Below are 8,874 nucleotides of genomic sequence, written 5' to 3' on the forward strand. Positions count from 1 at the left end.
TTGCTAATAAGGGCTTATTCATATAGTGGCGTAGTTCAGACATAGAAAAAACATGGTTTCATGTCATGTGAATTAAGCCACCTAAATAGATTATAAGGTTTTGCTTCCACTTTTAAACAAAACACAATTCCTTTTTATGCTCCTCTGCTTTGTTTAAACCAAGAATGTGGAGCTTCTTTTAGTCTCAGAGCTGCTTTTCCTCATGGGTAAATGGGCAATCTTCCAGGGGTGGGTATGTCCTGAATTATTTTTTTTGAGGAAGGGGGTAAAATGTGAAGGGAGGGGGTTTGGTCAATTGTAAGGTGAAGGGAATTAGCAATGGGGTGACGGGTAACATGAGCAGGAGCACATCCCTGTGTTCTTATATTACAGTGATACCTCTGGTTAAGAACTTAATTCGTTCTGGAGGTCCGTTCTTAACCTGAAACTGTTCTTAACCTGAGGTACCACTTTAGCTAATGGGGCTCCCACTGCCGCTGCGTCGCCACTGTGCAATTTCAGTTCTCATCCTGAAGCAAAGTTCTTCTTAACGCAAGGTACTATTTCTAGGTTAGCGGAGTCTGTAACCTGCAGCGTCTGTAACCCGAGGTACCACTGTACTTTATAATACAGGCAACTCCCAAATTACATGGGGGTTACGTTCTAAGGCACCACTCATTTAAGTGAAATCACATATATTTGAAACACCATTGAAAAAGCCTGCAAACATCCCATTCTGCTCCTGTACTGCCCCATTCTTTGTGATGTCACTTTCAGATTCGATGTGATGTGTGTATGTGCAGGTGTGCACATATAGAACGATTGTAGATGAAGAGTTGCCTGTAGTTGCAAACTGGTTGAAAGGTGGGATATAAATTTGCCAAACTAAATCATGCCTGGGCACACCTGAAATCCGTATGCTCATGTAATATATTATTGCGCATATAATTCAAACCTTACCCCTCCAAGTGTAGGGTGATTGTGTTTTAATTTATTTTGATTAGTCTCCACCTTTCACAGAACCATAGAGTTAGAAACGACTTCATATAATCCAGTCCACAGCTCAGTGCACGATCTGCATTGCAGGATGCAATGACAGCATCCCTGACAGATGGTAATCCTAGCCTCTTCTTAAATACCTGCAGCAAATGAGAGCCCATCAGCTCCCCTCCATTACTGAATGGCTCTTAGCACTGGGAAACTTCTTATGTTCAGCTGCCATCTGTTAAACCATTGGTTCTAGATATGTCCTCTGGAGCAACAGAGAACAAGACTGCTCCATGTTTTGTGTGATAGCCCTTCAGATATTTGAAGACCACTATGAGGATTCCCTCCTCACTTTAATCTCTTCAAGCTAGTCAAGTTAGTTGGACATCTATAAAAGTTAGAAAGCAAAATGTGGAGGCAACATTCTAAGACTTGAACTAGTTTGTAAGAGTATGAACATTAGCTTGAACTAGCTTCTTTTGGTACAGGGTTAACGTGAGCTAGAGCTTGCTCCTTTTTAAAATGAACTTTCCAAGCACTGGTGAAGAGTTATTACACAATCTTAGTTCCCATGAAGCTACCAGGAAGCAAGCTAAGAATTGTCATTCAGTGGGGATCATCTGAATCCATTTTCACAGCCATCCTTTTAATAGTGTCACAAAGAGCTGTGTATTACAGAGGGAAGTACAGCAAGTGAGTTCTGCTTGCTATATAGACTTAATGCAGTCAATAATCAATTTGTTGAGATTTTACAGTGAAATGTCTCATATAACTCTGGCAATTTTCTTGCTTGACCTTGGCATCAGCAAGTCAGTTTCTTGATTTTATTGTTACTCTTTTGCCTCAAGTACAACATAGCATATCTATCTATCTATCTATCTATCTATCTATCTAATCTTCCCAGTTTGCAAGAAGGCAGAGTCAGGTTCTTTGGGAGACGTTGGGGATGCCAGCACTGTAATCGTGTCTCCTTTTTCAAAACCTGGTAAATGCATTGATTCAAAAAAACCCAAAAAACCCTTATTTGTGACCAAAGTTAAGGGTATCATGTTAGCTCAAACTCCACAAATCTGGGAAATTGAATCATGGCTCAACAGACGTGTCCCCGATCTGTAACAATGTTGTGCAATGTCACAAATTGTGGTTGCTTACAACTTGCCCTCCATGCACCCACCCTTTTGCTTAGTCATTCAGGACCTTGAAACTGGTTCGGTAGCAGATGGGTTTTGTATGCAGTTTTGCATAACATTTGTTTATTATTTTCACTGGAAAACCGCATCACAAAATTTGGAGAAGTGCAAATACATAGCTGTATTTTGGTTCAAGAAGTTAATAAAGTAGGCCGATGTACAAAATGAATGGAATTAATTTCTCCCTCATTCCTACCTCTGGGATAGCTGTGAGCAACCCCTGACCTTTCAGATGTTGCAAGACCCCAGCAGCTCACCTGTTATTAAGGACCACTGGGACTGAAGATGAGCAACATCTGGAAGGCCGTGGGTTCCCTCTGAACAGCTTGGGACCATCATGAGGGCACCTCAAGGTTAGCTTTTCCCTACATGAGCTTTTTTAAACATTAAGGTACATCTGCAGAAGCCCTTATTCTCAGTATATTTCAACAGTTCACTCATCGAGGGAAAATGAAGACTATTACAAAAACAAAAAAAGTTGCAGACCAGTTAAGGATATTTGTTTATTCAGTCACAACTATTTCAGACCTACCTTTCAGTATACAAATCCAGGGTTGCTTACAAGTAACCTAAAATTTCCCATTGAAATATCCAGGCAGCTGCCATCTTTGTATTTCTACAGCTATTTTAACTCTCCTGGTTTAACTCTCCACATTCCAAGCTGTTGGTGAGCCCAGTTGAAGGGGATTTTCCTCAGGTAGGCACAGCTGGGTCTGAAATCAATAACCTTTCAGCACCTGCTTAAATCCTTTTTATTGCTGTTTTTAATCTGGTTTCATATTGAAATAGTGCTCTGTTGAATTTGAATAGTAGTAGTAGAAGAAGAAGAAGAAGATGATGATTATGATGGTTGGCAGTTTCTCTGGAAGCTCTTGGCCTGAACTTGCTTAAACTAAATGAATTTTTCAAGGCAGCTTACAGAGGCACAATAAAACAAAGTACAAATTGGTAGTTTTAACAAATGTGAAAAGTGTTTAAAAACATCAACTGACAATCTAACAGATGAGTAAGAAGCAGTAGTCTGAAAAGCCTGTTGAAAGGAAAATGGTTGCTGCTTCTCTAAACAAAGGCCAGCTGTACCTCTCTTTGAAGACTGTTCCGTATGTTGGCTGCCTCCACAACTAATTTTAGTAATGTTTATGGTTAATTTGATGGCTGAGGGACCCAGGCAAAGGCATTGGGAGTATGGCGAGTATGGCGGGGTGCCCGTGACGGAGCCTCAAGAACATCTTATAGGGCTTTTATGAAAACCTACGAGATGGCGGTGAAGGCTGCTAAGAAGTCTTACTTCTCAGCCTCCATTGCATCCGCTAGCTCTCGCCCGGCGCAATTATTTAGTATAATCAGGTCTTTAACGTCCCTTGAAGGACAGCCAAATTTAAATAACAATTTGACACACGGCTGTGAGGCATTTGCGAGCTTTTTTGCGGAGAAGGTCTTGTTGCTCCGCCATGACCTCCCTGCCAATTTGGATACAATAAAGGAACTGGAGGCCCCTCGACTGTCCTCGGGTCCAGTATTGGACCACTTTGACCGGATATCCCCAGCCGATGTGGACAGACTCCTCCGAGCTGGAAAACCCCCCAACTGTCCTCTCGACCCGTGCCCGTCTTGGCTGATTAGAGCGTGTCCAGACGAGGTGCGGGCCCTCCTGGGGGATATCATCAATTTGTCCCTTGGCACGGGGACATTCCCAGGGGAACTGAAGGAGGCAGTGGTGCGCCCGCTCTTAAAGAAAACATCATTAGATCCTTTAGATCTATCCAATTACCGCCCGGTTTCGAATCTTCCGTTCCTGGGTAAGGTGATTGAGAGAGCGGTTGCTGAACAGCTTGGTGGGTTTCTGGATGAAACATCGGCTCTGGATCCATTCCAGTCTGGCTTCCGCGCTGGTCATGGGACCGAGACAGCTCTGGTTGCCCTAACAGATGATCTTCGTAGACAGCTGGATCAAGGCGGGTCGGGGCTGCTGATTCTTCTAGATCTGTCAGCAGCTTTCGACATGGTCGATCATGAACTTCTGGACCACCGCCTTGCCGACGTGGGGATCCAGGGCACAGTCCTTCAATGGCTGCGCTCGTTTCTCTCTGGTCGGGGACAGAGGGTGGCGCTTGGGGGGGAGTTGTCATCGCGCCACTCCTTGGTGTGTGGAGTACCTCAGGGTGCGATACTCTCCCCAATGCTTTTCAACATCTTTATGCGCCCCCTCGCCCAGCTTGTCCGGAGTTTTGGGCTGGGTTGCCATCAGTATGCCGATGACACCCAACTCTATCTGTTGATGGATGGCCATCCTGACTCGGCCCCAGACACACTGACCAGATGTCTGGAAGCTGTGGCTGGATGGTTACGTGGGAGCCGGTTGAAGCTAAATCCTTCGAAGACAGAGGTCCTGTGGCTGGGACGGGACGATATGGGATTGGGGGGGCAACTCCCATCTCTTGCGGGGGCGCAGTTAGTGCCAGCACCGTCCGTTAAGAGTTTGGGTGTAATCTTCGACACCTCCCTTTCCATGGAGGCGCAGATTGCAGCTATAACAAAGGCGGCATTTTTCCATCTCCGCCAAGCTAAGCAGTTGGCTCCTTACCTCTCTCGCCCTGACCTAGCCACTGTGATCCACGCGACGGTCACCTCCAGACTGGATTATTGTAACTCGCTCTACGTGGGGCTGCCCTTAAGACTGACCCAGAAACTCCAGCGGGTGCAGAATGCTGCAGCGAGACTCCTTACGGGGTCTTCGCTGCGAGATCACATTCATCCGGTGCTATATCAACTGCACTGGCTCCCGGTGGAGTACAGGATCAGGTTTAAGGTGCTGGTTTTAACCTTTAAAGCCCTATACGGCCTTGGACCCTCGTACCTACGGGACCGCCTCTCCTGGTATGCCCCACAGAGAAACTTACGGTCTTCAAATAAAAATATCTTGAAGGTCCCAGGCCACAGAGAAGTTAGGCTGGCCTCAACTAGAGCCAGGGCTTTTTCGGCTGTGGCTCCGACCTGGTGGAACACTCTGTCACAAGAGACTAGGGCCCTGCGGGACTTGACATCTTTCCACAGGGCCTGCAAGACAGAGCTGTTCCGCCAGGCCTTTGGCCAGGGCACAGCCTGACTCCCTCCCTCGGCAATCTTCGCGGAGCTCTGGCCCAATAGTGGCCAGTGGCTTGAATTTAATTAATTTTATAATGAATGATTTTAGAGTGTTTGTTTGTGTTGTACTTTTGTATTGTTTTATTGTTGTTAGCCGCCCTGAGCCCAGCTTCGGCTGGGGAGGGCGGGATATAAATAAAATTTATTATTATTATTATTAATAAAGTTTTTGCGCGGGGCAGGGGTGATCCTTGAGATATTCTGACACCGGGCCATAACACCAACTTGAACCCAGAAGCAGGCTGCTCTAGTGTAACTAGCAAAGGCTTGATGGTTGTTCAGTGGGGTTTCCCTGTCTCCTCTCTTCTCCTGCAGCATTTTACTCCCCCCTCCCAAAGCTGCTCCTGAGGGTGATGTCACATAACTCTGGAACTATGCTGGCTGGGGCTACAGCAGGGCAGAGCTTTGATTTAATGCCATACTTGTGTCTCCATGACTATGACAAGTTCCCTATAAAGATTGTCTAAATTTAGCTTTACTTCAAAAAAACAACAACAAGTTTTGTAGTCAGCCGTTATTACTTTGGGACGTAGCCACTGATGGCTTTGTGCTGGCACAAAGCACTTCCTTCGTGCAACCAGTTTCCGCTAATTCTCCCCACAACATACACAGCCAGCCCCTGTGCCCCTGGAAAACTGATGCTGAGGGTTGAGCCACCCTCTGCCGCTGCATGAAGAAGATGCAGCACAGATGGCTGAAGCTGGTGCGGAGGAATCGGTTATAATGGGATGCCCTGCCTTGTATGAGCAGAAAGTGTGGGGGTCTTTGGCCCTGCAGATGTTGTTGAACTTCAGATCCATCTATCCCTGACCACCAGCCAAGCTTGCTGGGGCTGATGGGAGTTGTAGTTCAGCAACTCCTCCTTTTAAATATAAGTCTGTAAGACCTACAAATCAAAGCAACTTTTGAAGGGCTAAAGGTTCCCCACACCTGCACTACTGCAAAGCCATCATGGTACACAACTATTAGGTTCCAGGTCAAAGTTTGGTTCAGATGCGTGACTTTCTGCCATTTTTGTCTCATGCATGTTATGCTTAATCTGGGCAGTATAATGTGTGAGTAGGTGCTTAAGTTATTCAGCCCATTTTGGCATATATTTTCTCTATCAGCAAAGCCTAGAATGTTAGAGGGAAAGTCATTTTTACATAAACTTGTTGGGTGGGTGGGTGTGCACGCATGATGCGCATGCCTTGACTTGGTATAATTGAGGTGTATTCCAAGGATGGTTGCTGTCACTTGCCAACTTTGAACAGAAGATGGCAGCAGTCTCTTGCACACTGCCTTCAGCACTAGCCTGGTGCTTAGTCCATGCTGTTAACTAAATCAAAAGGATAGAGGTATTAAATCACAAACAGAGAATTAATTCATGAAATTGGCAATTAAGCAGGCTTCATGTAGAAGCAAAGCCATAATCACATTTAATAATGCAGTACCCAAAATTAGAAGTCCCAGGTATGACTTTCTGAGCCTTCCGTATTAGATTTAATGACTTTTAAACATAGCATGCTGCCTTTAAAAGCAGGACACAAAAATGGAGACAATCAGATGATGAACGATAGGGCTCTGCTTTAGTCTGCAGTATTTCTAAATGATTCAAAATGACTTCACAGAATCGTAGTCCAACCCTCTGCAGTGCAGGAATCTTTTGCCCAACCCCATGACCAAGGGATTAAGAGTCTCATGCTCTTGGAAGATAGAGCAGTGTGTGCCATGGAATCCGTTTTGTGCCACCTTACCTGCCCTGCTGCCCTCAGGTGTTGTGGTGGACATGGTCTCATTGCCAGTGCTGATAACAGTTGGCAGCCATGGACAGGGTGGGCAGGCCCTGTCAGTAGACTCAGTACAGTAGATTCCTCGCCACAGGCACCCAATAGCCATCTTAGGTAATCATTTTATATGAATCGGGGAGTTACACATAAGTGCACTCTGAACATGATAGTCCTCAGTCCAACCACAGAATGTCCAGTCTATGAAAAAGAATACCAGAGGGGAGATTATGCTCTCAAGTTACCATAAATAGTTTACCTTCCCAATTAAGGAAGCATGACTGCTTAGTGAGGTAAAAAACAGTATTAGCTGACAGCAATCTCTTCCAGAAGAAAAATAAACCTTGCCCCATTGTTGCCTGCTTGCTAATGTTAGCTCATTAAATGTATCATTTCAAACCACCCATTTCATCTGCTGTTAAGGCGAGTTTAAGGATTTAAAAATGATATCAGAGAGTGAAGTTCAAAGGAAAAACACAGTTGCGTGGTATTAAATCTTGCAGGGCATAATTCTGTTATGAAACTGACTGGTTCCTTAACCCCCCAAAAGCTACAACTGAATACCCCTTTATTAATCATAACCACTGTTGTGTTAATGTATGTATAGCCTTGAAGAGCTCTGCATGTGTGATCTGCTGAATGAAATGCCAAAATAAAGTGTCTGGAGACTGATTCATTCTTAAACTCTAGACTCAGAAGTGTGATGTACATAATATGAAAAATACTCAGAATTATAAACTCACTCCTTCTTTCGCTAAATGCTTATCAATCGTTTTATTCCCTTTCTGAAAGAAATGTACCGCATTTACATCCCTCTCCCTCTCTCTCACACACATATACTCAGTCAATAAAATCCGTACTGTTCTGACAGTATGCTCTTACCAAACAGTGATGCTATCATATTCATCAATATACATAGTATATCTATTTTTCATACATTCCATCAACAGGAGCCATTTACTTATAAATTTTGTCTTCCATCCCACAATCGAAACAATGCTCTGGGTTTCTCATTTCCACCACTTTCCAAATTTTAACTAGCCATTCTTTAATTGTCGGTTGTGGCTCTTCCATTTTTTGGATTCTAACAAACGGGCAGGAACATTTAACTATTAAGACTGCCTGGGTTTTTACACACTTCTTGACATAGAATCCCAAAGTGTCTACGTTATGGAGAGTTTCTGTTACATTACACGGGTTATTTTCACATGCTGAAATTTATTTCTTCATGACATCCCCTTGTTTAGAATTTTGATAGCCCAACAGATGTAATGTGTGTGTGAGCTTTATTAATTTGAGAAAACAAAATTAAGCTTATACTCCTCCATCTGGCATTGAGCAAATAATTACTGTTCAATGTTAATCTGTGTTTTCTTTTGCAGATTTAGCGTGAGTGATGTTAATTTTGATTGCATTAGGAGTAAGCCAATAAAGGGGAGTGAGAAGCTTTGGAGTTCATTACAAAGGTTTCATTCATTTCAAATGCAACTCAAGGCAATATGTAAAGAATTCTTCTAGCACAGCTCTTGTGTAGGTGTGTTGTCATAATATGGGGTACGGGTTCAAGGTTTGGAGATTACTATAGGCATATAGCAAGTACTTTTGGGAATCTTCCCATAGGGATTCTATTTGAGTAAAGACTTTGATCATAGAAGAATTATATGAAAATCCTATACCACATTGTGCTACTTTAAATATTGAATTAAGGAGATAGCTTCTTTCTTTCTTTCTTTCTTTCTTTCTTTCTTTCTTTCTTTCTTTCTTTCAGACCACCCTTTGGAGAACGCATAAATATTTGCTCTTTGATA

Source organism: Podarcis raffonei, chromosome 4 (assembly GCF_027172205.1).
Source record: "Podarcis raffonei isolate rPodRaf1 chromosome 4, rPodRaf1.pri, whole genome shotgun sequence".
NCBI lineage: Eukaryota > Metazoa > Chordata > Lepidosauria > Squamata > Lacertidae > Podarcis > Podarcis raffonei.